The 13,691-nt window shown below is 35.8% G+C and overlaps 1 protein-coding gene across 1 annotated transcript in view; it reads left to right on the forward strand.

Moving 5' to 3' along the window:
- Window positions 1–13,691, forward strand: part of LOC135201573 (histone-lysine N-methyltransferase PRDM9-like) — a 61,541-nt gene that overhangs the window by 24 nt on the left and 47,826 nt on the right. Inside the window, exons 1-2 of the mRNA XM_064230595.1 lie at window positions 1–129; window positions 2,908–3,001. The exon at window positions 1–129 is cut by the window's left edge and continues 24 nt beyond it. The gene's annotated coding sequence lies outside the window, so the exon portion shown is untranslated. The remainder of the gene's footprint in view (window positions 130–2,907; window positions 3,002–13,691) is intronic.

The following is a 13,691-nucleotide window of genomic DNA, read 5'->3' on the forward strand; positions in this document are numbered from 1 at the left end:
ACTCATAACCAAGTCCAACCCATTCAACCCTAGAGTCGAAGTATTTATGAAAAATGTCGTATATTTCTTCTTTCTCCTTCGCTTCAAATTATATCTGAGCAGGCGATTTTAGACGTGGAAGACCTAAGGGTAAAATATATAGTAGTTCTCATTCAACCTAAAATGTGAAACAACTCGAAAAGGTTTGGAGGAACATGCTTACTCTAGGCCTAGTACCTACTAGGTAGGTAGGCCTATCATGCTAAGTTGACAGTACTACCTACCTTATAGGCTATACTGTTTTTACGACAAGTTAATGCAAAATTCATTTCAGAGTGGTAGAAGCTATGAATAGGCCCAATCTAGACTGGTAATAGGTAGGTACTACTATTTGTTAGATGCAGACTACCCTAAAGAGTTACGGAAGCAGTAGGCCTAGCACATCTTATGAATTTCAGGATTAAGGTGACAGGTATACCGGTTGCATAAATTCACTTCCGTAGTTCAATGGAACTGGCAAGGGGTGAGAGCTAAAAGGGATGAACTCTAAATTATCATCCAAGGAATTTTTTTTATTTATGGTACAGTAATTGGATATTATTTTTGTTTAAAGATATGTACAGTACAGTATGTACTGTCATACAAGAAAGAGTGAGATAAATTTTTTCCTATTTTCAGTTCTGCCTTCAGCAGATCGGCAAAACAAAAGATATTTTGTGAATGAATAGTTCATTTATGATAAAACTATTACTTGCTGTACTGATTGCAGTAACGTTCAGCTGATTGATGCGTATTACCAAAAGAATTATTTAGGAAAATGATTTAGTTACTAAAAAGAAACTAATTTATTAATGGAATTATTGAACTATGGAACCTTTGTAACAATGCTATAGTATTGACAGTATATTTTTTGTACAAGTCTCTCGTAGTCATTTGTAACTTTGTACAAAAAATATATTTTTAGCACTATTGTGGCATGTAATTGTCAATTGAATTATTTTTAATTTTGTACATAAAAGTGTATGATACAGTAATTAGAGAGAGAGAGAGAGAGATATTACATTGTCACAGACAAATTTTTTGCTGCGAAAATGACGGCACAAGAACTTTTTAATAAATATATTGGAGATGTTGAGGTATAACCACAAAACGATGTTGGCATGAATAATTTTTTTATCATAAATGTATTTCGACCGGTTACCAGCTTGCACGGCAAATAAGCTTATTATTAAGACCCCAGGTTTGTTAGCTATGAGAAATACAAATTGGTTTGAAATTTGTCATGTTACTAACATGACGTACAAAGATAGCGTTCTCTTTGGCGGTCGTGTCCCTTCGTTCTAAACTACCCATGTATTTTAGATATGCTCTATACAATAGTACTATCCTAAAATATGTAGTACCTGTTCAGTAAATATAATTTCAAAATCATCTCACAACACTGGAAAATATCAATACTATATGTAGAATGTACACCCAGTGCATTATAGTATGCGCAGAATGATGCCATAGGCCAAAGAAAACGTGTGTCAGAATGATAGGTAATACGTACTAAAGAGTAACAGTTGTAAGCTGGTACTTAATTTTGCAACATGACTGAAATGATATTAGGGTGATCTGGGATAATAGTTTGAGGTATATTTTTGTTGGACTGTCAAGTTTGGCAATGAACTGTTATAAGTGCTTTAGTGTTGTATATAGCCGACTTAAGAGTAACAGTAGTAGGAGAGTATGTTAATGTAAGGTTACTTTGGGTGTTTTGGAAGGTATTTTTGTTTGAAATGATATTAAATTGTTTTAGTATGATGATTTAAGATATAATTGTATTTGAACTATCAAACCGAGCAGTGAAATGTTAAAATAAGCAATTGTATAAGCATTTTAGTTTAAGGGGTTTAAAGTACTATTTGGTAGTCATAAACATTTTTAGAGGGGATTCCTGGATTTCCATGGTAGGTTCTGGAACCAATTCCCACGTAAAAAGGCGGTTACTGTAGTCTCCAAACTCTAAGGTACTTGGATGGCATTATGCTGGAAGCTGAATGGATACGTGATTGCTTTTTCTCCTTTCTACCCTATTCCTCTGCTGGTAGCATTAATGCTAAGTGTGTGCTGGATGGGCCATAATACAGTAGATTTCACAGTTTGGCAATCTTAGAACTTGGCTCATAAGATGTGATTCCTTCCACTATTCCTTGTTGGATGAGTGGTTTACGCGCTCACCTATCAATTTGGTAGTACTGAGTTTGATTCCCTGCTCTGCTGATGTGGAGTCAGAGGAATTTGTTTCTGGTGGTTAGAAATTAATTTCTCAATATTATGTGGTTTGGATCTGGAAATAAGCTGTAGGTCCCGTTGCTGGGTAACCAATTGGTTCTTAGCCACGTAAAAAAAAATCTAATCCTTCAGGCCAGACCTAGGTAAGAGCTGTTCATCAGCTCAGTGTTCTGGTTAAACTAAGATATACTTAACTTTGTTACTCCTCCCACTCTCCATTTTAACAAAATGGGCAACGAATGGTGATAAAACTATCATCTGAAACTGCACAATACATAATTGACTTAGGTACTAGTAGTTGCCTTCTAGTGTATGATGTCTTATCCGAGAGTACAGATATATCACTCTGGCTCAGGGCCCTGTTAATCTTGAGTCCTCTTGCCAGATTATGTATATTTTAGCCCGGCAAATAAAGGTTGAAGGGTTTGTTTGAAAGACTTGTTTAATATTGCTCTTATCCAATATTCCTTTCCTTAGTTTGGTAAGTGCACCAAATAAAGTTTTATTGAGTAAAAATATTGCTTGTCCCATATCCCTTCCATAGACTGTAAAGTGCACCAATTAAAGCTTTCTTTTTAAAAAATATTGCTCTTATCCCATATCCTTCCCTTAGTATGTAAAGTGCACCAATTAAATTTTAACTATTTTCAGGTACTGTGTAGACCTTTTTGGCCCCTGTAGACATCTTGTCATATCTGGGTGAAAAAAAAAAAAGGAATCGGAGGATAATATTTTTTGAGAGAAGGTAGGTTTTCTTTAGTAAAAGGCTGTAGATATTTAGTAAAATTTTGAAATTTGGCCATGTTGTGAATTTTGAGATAGGACTGCCACCCATTCGAATTGCTAATAACATTAATTCTCAGAGAAGTGAAGATGTTTGTGATTGCTGCCTAACTGAAAAGAAATGGAAATTCCTAAACTACTTGGAGTACGTATTCCATACATTAGCTTGCTAATATGTATAAGCATTGTATCTTATTGTGTTTCAGGCAGTTGGCATCATTTGTGTTCTTGGTGTGACATTGCTATTGAGGATTTACCCTTTCTTCACCTTCACATGAGAGTTCATATATGTTTTAGATTTTGTTGGCCCAGGAGAACTATGGTGACAAAGGAAAATATCAGTGTATTATATGTTACAAACATATTTGTAGCAATAGGAGGTTTTTACAAATTATGTCGGTTCACTCTGGTGGCTGTATCCTTACAAGTGCAAGATTTGTGTCTGGGTTTTCAGAAATAATTTGCAAGCATTTCAATAAGAAGGTTTGATTGTTCACCAGCAGTCATCTGCCTTGCATGGATGTGTGTATGTAATATATAGGGTTTGACAAAAAGGAAATGTTTGGAAATTATATAAAAAATTAGAAGAGACAGATTCTGTTGTTTCCTGTGCAGTGTTTATCATGAAAGCAGGTTGAGATGTTTTGCCATTAAGAAATAAGTAGAGATGTTTATGATAAAGAAAAGATTGATGAAAACATGAAAATTCATAATTTCTCATGTAATGGGCAAATGACCCTTACCTGTCAAAGTCATGTTCCAAAGTTATCAGTAGTGAAAGATGGGGATTATATGAGTGGTCTTGCAGATATTTCTGGAGAAACAGTCACTAAAAAAGTGAAGTTGGGACATTTACATGTGAGTGAAGAAGACAAATCTGTTCTAGTCAGTACCACTTTGATAGCTTCCAAAAGAGGAGATCCTGCAGTTTTGAAAGACCTGATTATTGGAAAAAAGTGTTGATCTGCATAATATACCTAACATGATGGTTGAATCAGAAGGGATTATTGCTGGGGATTCTAGGAAAAGAAAAGGTTGTTCTGGCGATGAAATTACAGGGAATGCTGGTGAAGTGGTTGACACAGGTTTGCAAACTTCAAAATCCCCAAAAGTTACAGAAACAATTGAGGATGTTAGCAATAGTTCAACTGATAAGGAAAATTATGAATGGTAAATTGTGTTTGAGTGTATTGAAGAACAGACTATTATTTTGGCAACACTTGCATGAGCATTCACAGGAAGTTCCTTATACATGCAAAAATTGTTTGGAAATTTTTGATAATGAAAAGGTATTGAAAATTCATTATATGCATAGATGTGGCTGTGCTGCTTGTGGGAAAAAAATACGAGGAAGCCATGCAGGTCATCATGCTAAAGGGTGCCGTTTGGGTAACCCTTTCTTGTGTACGTGTTGTAGCAATAGGTTCCCATCTTCTGACGTTTTCAGAAAACATTTAAGATCTCATATTAATATTTGTAAATCTGATGCAAGGAAACATGATGATCTAAAAAACAATTGTTCAGGTCCAGTTATCCAGGCTTTTACAAGTGAGGGTGATATAATCAAATTTGATTTTCCTGATGAAGAAAGAGAAGAGGTTATGCCATTGTCTCCTGTAAATATTGAGAGTGAGTTTAATTCCAGTGCTTTGGATCCATCTGCAATTGACAAAGAAGATCCAAGTACTTTGGGTTCATTGGCAATTGACAAAGAAGAACCATTGTGTGGAGGAAGAAAGTCAGTGACTGATATTGCCTTTACAATAGATGAGCAAGAGAGTAATTTTACTGAAAAGACTGATGAATTAGATTGTAATTGTAGTTGCTCTTTTAATCATGATGAAAGCAAGGTAGAGTGCATGGACACATGGAATGTCATACTCATGCACAGTGTGAGAAATGTCCAGAGGTGTTTGGTGATAAAGAAAAGGGAGATGATCAGATGAAAATTCACTCTTCCCCAGGCTACAAGGAAATGGTCTCAACTGGTCAAAATCAGGTTTCAAAGTCTTCTGCAGTGAAAGATGGAGATTTTATAAGTGGTCATGCAGATATTTCTGGAGAAACAGTCCCCAAAAAAGTGAAGTTGGGAAATATACATGCAAGTGAAGAAAAATCTGTGCCAGTTCGTACCACTTTGATAGCTCCTAAAACTGGAGATCCTCCTGCTTTGAAACACCTGATAATTAGTGAAAAGGGTCTTGATATGCACAGTATACCTGATGTGATGGGTGAATCAAAGGGGATGATTGCTGGAGGCTTAAAGAAAAGTGAAATTACAGTAAATACTAGTGAAGCCATTGATACAGGTTTGCAAACTTCAAAGTCCCCAACAGGCATAGAAGCAATGAAAGATAATAGCAGTTTGAAAGATAATGGTAATATTTCCATTAATAGAAAATATAAATGCACATTATGTTTCAGTGTGTTGAGAAACAGACTATTATTTTGGCAACACCTGAAACGGCATTCTGAGGAAGTTCCTTATACATGCAAAAATTGTGTCAAAGTTTTTGATAATGAAAAGACATTGAAAATTCATCACAAGCATAGTTGCTGCTGTGTTGCTTGTGGGAAACTGATACGAGGAATCTCTGGAGCTCTTCATGCTAAAGGGTGCCGTGTAGGTAACCCTTTCACGTGTAGGGGTTGTAACAAAAGGTTCCCGTCTTCTGATATATTCAGAGACCATTTAAGATGTCATAGTAGGGAGAAGTCTTACATGTGCACAATGTGTAGGACGATATTTCTTTCTAAAGCTGATGCAGATCAACATAAAATTGACAAAAACATTTGTTTAAATCCAATTGTCAAAGCATTTTCAAGTGATGTTGATTTTTTCAAATTTGATGCTGTACGGTATGTTGAAATTCGTTCACATGTTCCTGATGAAGAAAGAGATAAGGTAATACAAATGTCTTCTGTAAAGCTTGAGAGTGAGTTTAATTCCAGTGCTCTTGATACATTGTCAGTTGTCAAAGAGGAACCAGTTTATGGAGGAGGAAAGTCAATAAATGATACTGCAGGTACAGTAGATGTACAAGAGAGTAATTTTATTGAAAAGACTGGTGAAATAGATAATTTTAGTCGCTCCTTTATTGATAAATATCATGATGAAAGCAGTGTTGAGAGCATGGAACACATGGACCATGATTACACCCAATGTGAGAAATGTCCTGTGATGTTATCTCCTGAAGAAAAGAGAGATGATCTCATGAAAATTCACTCTTCCTCAGGCTACAGGGAAATGATCTCAACTGGTCAAATTAAAGTTCCAAAGTCTTCTGCAGAGAAAGGAGAGGATTTTAAGAGTGATCATGCAGACAATTCTGGAGAGAGAGTTTCCGAAAAATTAAAGTTGGGTCATTTACATGCAAGTGAAGAAAAATCTGTGCCAGTCAGCTCTGCTTTAATAGCTCCCAAAACTGCAGGTTGTCTAAGATTGGAAGAATTGACAGTTGGTGAAAAGGGTGTTGATCTGCATAATATACTTAATGGCAGTTGTGTTCAAGGGACAGTTGCTGGAGGTTCTGAGAAAGCAACAGTTTATCCTGAGAATGAAAATGTTGTGAATACTAGTGAAGTCCATGACACAAATTTGCAAACTTTAAATTCCCAGAAAGGTACTGAAACGGTTAGTGGTATCATTTCTGTCAGTAGTAAACATGAATGTAAATTATGTTTCAACATGTTTAAAAACAAACTATTATTTTGCCAACATCTACGTAAGCATTCTGAGGAAGTTCCATATACATGCAAAAATTGTGTGGAAATTTTTGATGATGAAAATTCATGGAAAATTCATGATTGTAACTGTGTTGTTTGTGGAGAACAGATACAAGGAAGGTATATCAGTATTCTTCCTAGAAGTTGCCTGATGGGTAACCCTTTCACGTGCATTGGTTGTGACAAAAGGTTCCCATCGTATGACACTCTCAACGATCACATGAAATCTCATTCTGGAGATGATTTAGAGCCACAGAAAAGAATTCACAGGAACAAAAGTTTAGATTCCGTTGTCATAGCGTTTTTAAACGAGGATGAAGATGAGAATGACTTCTTGAAATTTGACATCACAGAAAGTGCTGAAAATCCTTCAACTGTTCCTGATGAAGAAACAAATGAAATAATGCCCATGTCTTCTGTAAATCTTGAGATTGATTTTAATTCCAGTTCTCTGGATTCATTGCCATTTGTCAAAAAGGAATTATTATATAAAGGAGTTGATGTAGGAGAGATTAATTTTAGTATGAAGCCTAATGAAATAGATGGTTTTAATTGCTCCCTTTATAATAATCATGTTGAAAGTGAGGTTGATTGGATTGAACACATGGAATGTCCTACTAACGTCCAGTGTGAGGTATGTCAAGAGATGCTTTGTGATAAAGAACATTGTCTAGAGATGTTTTGTGATAAAGTTAAGAAAGATGATCACATGAAAATTCATTCTTCCCCATGCATTGGGGAAGTTGTTTTGAATAGTCAAAGTCAAGTTCCAAAGTCTTCTGCTGTGAAAGATGAGAGTTTTTTGAGTAATCATATAGATACTTCTGGAGATTCAACCTCCAGAAAATTGAAGTTGGGGCATTTACAAGTAAGTGATGGAAGTTCTTTGAGAGCTCCCGAAACTGTAGGTCCTCCAAGTATGAAGGACTCAATTCTTGGTGTAAAGTCAGTTGATCTAGATAATAGACCCATTGTGCAAGAGGAACTACTATATGGAAGAATAGATTTACAAAAGAGAAATGTAATCATAAAGACTGATGATAATAATGAAGTAGAAAAAGAGGTAGAGTACTTTGAACTCATGGAATGCCATGCTGATGCCCAATGTGAGATATGTTTAAAGATGTTTTGTAGTCAAGAAAAATGTTTAGAGATGATTTGTGATAAAGAGAGAGATGATCACTTTAAAATTCATTCTCCCTCGTGCAATAAAGGATTAGTGTGGACTGGTCAAAGCCAAATTCCAAATTCTCCTGCAGACAAAGATGGGGATTTTAAGAGTGATCATGTAGACATTTCAGGAGAGAGAGTTTCCGAGAAATTAAAGTTAGGTCATTTACATGTAAGTAAAGAAAAACCTGTGCCAGTCAGCTCTGCTTTGATAGCTCCCAAAACTACAGGTCGTCTAAGATTGGAAGAATTGACAGTTGGTGAAAAGGGTGTTGATCTGCATAATATACTTAATGGCAGTTGTGTTCAAGGGACAGTTGCTGGAGGTTCTGAGAAAGCAACAATTTATCCTGAGAGTGGAAATATTGTGAATACTAGTGAAGTCCATGACACAAATTTGCAAACTTTAAATTCCCAGAAAGGTACTGAAACGGTTAGTGGTATCATTTCTGTCGATAGAAAACATGAATGTAAATTATGTTTCAACGTGTTTAAAAACAAACTATTATTTTGCCAACATCTACGTAAGCATTCTGAGGAAGTTCCATATACATGCAAAAATTGTGTGGAAATTTTTGATGATGAAAATTCATGGAAAATTCATGATTGTAACTGTGTTGTTTGTGGAGAACAGATACAAGGAAGGTATATCAGTATTCTTCCTAGAAGCTGCCTGATGGGTAACCCTTTCACGTGCATTGGTTGTGACAAAAGGTTCCCATCGTATGACACTCTCAACGATCACATGAAATCTCATTCTGAAGATGATTTAGAGCTACGGAAAAGAATTCACAGGAACAAAAGTTTAGATTCCGTTGTCATAGCGTTTTTAAACGAGGATGAAGATGAGAATGACTTCTTGAAATTTGACATCACAGAAAGTGCTGAAAATACTTCAACTATTCCTGATGAAGAAACAAATGAAATAATGCCCATGTCTTCTGTAAATCTTGAGATTGATTTTAATTCCAGTTCTCTGGATTCATTGTCATTTGTCAAAAAGGAATTATTATATAAAGGAGTTGATGTAGGAGAGATTAATTTTAGTATGAAGCCTAATGAAATAGTAGATGGTTTTAATTGCTCCCAGTATAATAATCATGTTGAAAGTGAGGTTGATTGGATTGAACACATGGAATGCCCTACTAATGTCCAGTGTGAAGTATGTCAAGAGATGCTTTGTGATAAAGAACATTGTCCAGAGATGTTTTGTGATAAAGTTAATAAAGATGATCACATGAAAATTCATTCTTCCCCATGCATTGGGGAAGTTGTTTTGAATAGTCAAAGTCAAGTTCCAAAGTCTTCTGCTGTGAAAGATGAGAGTTTTATAAGTAATCATATAGTAGATACTTCCGGAGATTCAACCTCCAATAAATTGAAGTTGGGACATTTACAAGTAAGTGATGGAAATTCTTTGAGAGCTCCCAAAACTGTAGGTCCTCCAAGTATGAAGGATTCAATTCTTGGTGTAAAGTCAGTTGATCTAGATAATAGACCCATTGATATTGATTTCTTACAAAGGACAGTTCCTGGAGATGAGGTACTGCCAGTGTGTTCCATAAATCATGAGAGTGATTTTGATTTCAGTGGATTGAATTCACTGTCACTTGTGCAAGAAGAACTACTATATGGAAGAATAGATTTACAAAAGAGAAACGAAATCATAAAGACTGATGACAATAGTGAAGTAGAAAAAGAGGTAGAGTACATTGAACTCATGGAATGCCATGCTGATGCCCAATGTGAGAAATGTTTAGAGATGATTTGTGATGAAGAGAGAGATGATCACTTTAAAATTCATTCTCCTCGTGCAATAAAGGATTAGTGTGGACTGGTGAAAACCAAATTCCAAATTCTCCTGCAGACAAAGATGGGGATTTTAAGAGTGATCATGTAGACATTTCAGGAGAGAAAGTTTCTGAGAAATTAAAGTTAGGTCATTTACATGTAAGTAAAGAAAAACCTGTGCCAGTCAGCTCTGCTTTGATAGCTCCCAAAACTACAGGTCGTCTAAGATTGGAAGAATTGACAGTTGATGGAAAGGGTGTTGATCTGCATAATATACTTAATGGCAGTTGTGTTCAAGGGACAGTTGCTGGAGGTTCTGAGAAAGCAACAGTTTATCCTGAGAATGAAAATGTTGTGAATACTAGTGAAGTCCATGACATAAATTTGCAAACTTTAAATTCCCAGAAAGGTACTGAAATGGTTAGTGGTATCATTTCTGTCAATAGAAAACATGAATGTAAATTGTGTTTCAACGTGTTTAAAAACAAACTATTATTTTGCCAACATCTACGTAAGCATTCTGAGGAAGTTCCATATACATGCAAAAATTGTGTGGAAATTTTTGATGATGAAAATTCATGGAAAATTCATGATTGTAACTGTGTTGTTTGTGGAGAACAGATACAAGGAAGGTATATCAGTATTCATCCTAGAAGTTGCCTCATCGGTAACCCTTTCACGTGCATTGGTTGTGACAAAAGGTTCCCATCGTATGACACTCTCAACGATCACATGAAATCTCATTCTGGAGATGATTTAGAGTCACAGAAAAGAATTCACAGGAACAAAAGTTTAGATTCCGTTTTCATAGTGTTTTTAAACGAGGATGAAGATGAGAATGACTTCTTGAAATTTGACATCACAGAAAGTGCTGAAACTCCTTCAACTGTTCCTGATGAAGAAACAAATAAAATAATGTCAATGTCTTCTGTAAATCTTGAGATTGATTTTAATTCCAGTTCTCTGGATTCATTGTCATTTGTTAGAAAGGAATTATTATATAAAGGAGTTGATGTAGGAGAGATTAATTTTAGTATGAAGCCTAATGAAATAGTAGATGGTTTTAATTGCTCCCTGTATAATAATCATGTTGAAAGTGAGGGTGATTGGATTGAACACATGGAATGCCATACTATGCCCAATGTGAGGCATGTCAAGAGATGGTCTGTGATAAAGAACATTGTCTGGAGATGTTTTGTGATAAAGTTAAGAAAGATGATCACATGAAAATTCATTCTTCCCCATGCATTGGGGAAATAGTCTTGACAGATCAAAGTCAAGTTCAAAAGACTTCTGCTGTGGTAGTTGAGGATTTTATGAGTGACCACATGGGCATTGATATTTTTGGAGAGACAGCCTCTGAAAAATTGAAGTTGGGACATTTACATATAAGTGATGAAAATTCTTTGATAGCTCCTGAACCTGTAGGTCCTCAAAGTTTGAAAGACCTAATTCAGGGTGAAAAGTCTATTAGTCAACATAATACTCCTAATGTTATTGGTTTCTTACAAGGGACAGTTGCTACTACTAGAAAATATGAGTGTAATTTGTGTTTCAGTATGTTGAGAAACAAACTTTTATTTTGGCAACATTTGAATATGCATTGTGATAAAGTTCCTTCCACATGCAAAAATTGTGCAGAAGTCTTTGATGATGAAGAGTCCTTGAACACTCACAACAGTCATAAATGTGACTGTGCTGCTTGTGGAAAACTTTTACAGGGAATATATTCAAGTATCCATTTTAAACATTGTTGCATTGGTAACCCTCACGCGTGTATTTGTTGTGCCAAAAGATTGCCGTCGGCTGTTGTTCTCAGAGACCATTTGTCGTCATTTCAGAGATAAGTCATTCACTTGTAAATTGTTAGGGAAGGTGTGTGTTTCTACAGAAGATGCTGAAAGATATAAAAAAAGTCACAGGAAAATAAGTTTAATTCCAGCAACAACAATGTTTCCTAGTGAAGATCAAGACGACAATGATTTATTCCTATTCCTAGTCACACAAAGTTTTGAAAGTTCTTCACATATTCCTAATGAAGAATGCTATGAGAAGGTGCCAATGTATTCCATTAATCTTGAAAGTAATTTTGATTCCATTTCTTTGGATTGTTGACAGAGAGGAACCATTATGTGAATGTGTGAAGTTAATGAATGATGTTACCGGTAAACAGATGTAGAAGGAAGTAGTGTTTTCTAAAGCCTAAAGAAATAGGTCATTTTAGTTGCTCTCTTTGTAATAATGATAATGATGAAAACATTTGTATTGAACACATGGAATGCCAGTTTTGAAATATTGCTCGATGTTCAGTGAAAAATATTGTCTATCTATGGAATACTTTGAGCAATACTTTTAGGGATTTTTGTGATAAGTAAAGGAGATCATTGCATGACAGTACGTTCTTCATGGAAAGAGGTAATGGTCTTGACAAGTCAAAATGAGTTCTAAAGTCTTCTGCCATGAAAATTATGGATTTTATGAATAATCATGCAAATATTTTTGAAGAGACAGTGTCCAAGAAGTCTAAATTGGAGCGTTACAAATAAGTGAAGGAAATTCATTACAAGTCAATATCACCTAATAGCTCTGAAAACTATAAGGACTCCAGTCTTGAAAGGCCTGATCCCAGGTACAATGGGCTGATCTGGAGGTGAGAAATTAATGTCATTCTTGTAATAAAAAAAAAAGAAAAAACAGTTTAGTTTAGAACTTGATGGAACTGCTGTTGGCTGTATGGTATCGAAAAAAATAATGCAGTTTATAATTCTGCATCTTTGCTACCTCACAGAACATTTCTTATCAAAAAGTCAAACCCCAAAGAATCTGATCAGTTGAGGTGCTACAGTGTATTTGTGACCTAATTCTGTGATGAAAGTAGTTGCAATTAGCATAATTATATTTATTTTTTTATACTTTGTAGGTTGTTGAAAGTTCATTTGGAATAAAGTTATATTTAGTTTACTGTTCTCTTAATAATATCCCGCTGTCTAAAGCTACCACAATACATCAGTTTTTTCTGTAGACTAAGCTACATGACCTAAAAACAGCAACTCTGCTGGCAGTTATTGAAATATCTGTAAATTGACCAAAGTAAGTAGCTTTCAACGTACAGGCAGTCCCTGGCTTATGTCGGACTGGGCTTACGTTGTTCCGAGGTTATGACGATCTTCAAATATATTCACAGAAAATTATTTCCCAGGTTACAGCGCATGTTATGTTCCGGCTTTACGTTGCCAGTCCAACAGAAGACTTAGCGCCTCAGTGGCATGGTTGGTTTGGTGTTTGCTTCTCACCTCGGTGGTCGCAGGTTCGATTCGCGGCCATTCCATCGAGGAGTGAGAGATGTGTATTTCTGGTGATAGAAGTTCACTCTCGACGTGGTTGGGAAGTCACGTAAAGCCATTGGTCCCGTTGCTGAATAACCACTGGTTCCATGCAACGTAAAAACACCATACAAAAATAAAGAAACAAACAACAGAAGACTCAACTTTATTATGGCTCCAAAATGGCAGAGCAGTAAATATTTGCAGGGTTGTTTGTTTTATGAAAAGCTTTACAAAATACAGGTTACATAATTTTCAAGACATCCAAAGAATTAAAAGTAAGGTTTTCTTATGATTTTCAACAATGTCTCAGGTTACACCAAAGTTCCTCATTGGATGAGTGGGTTGCGTATGTCGCCTATCTCACTGGTAGACCGAGTTTTCTCCCTGCTGCCGCCAATGCAGAACCAGAGGACTTATTTCTGGCAATTCTAAATTAATTTCTCGATGTAAAGTGGTTTGGATCCCACAATAAGCTGTAGGTCCCATTGCTAAATAACCAGTTGGTTCCTAGCCATGCAAAAAAACTGATCCTTCGGGCCACCCCTAGGAGAGCTGTTAATCATCTCAGTGGTTTGGTTAAACTTGAATACGTATATACTTAGGGTACACCGTTTTTCGGCTTATGTCACAGCGTAGGAA

Source organism: Macrobrachium nipponense, chromosome 28 (assembly GCF_015104395.2).
Source record: "Macrobrachium nipponense isolate FS-2020 chromosome 28, ASM1510439v2, whole genome shotgun sequence".
NCBI lineage: Eukaryota > Metazoa > Arthropoda > Malacostraca > Decapoda > Palaemonidae > Macrobrachium > Macrobrachium nipponense.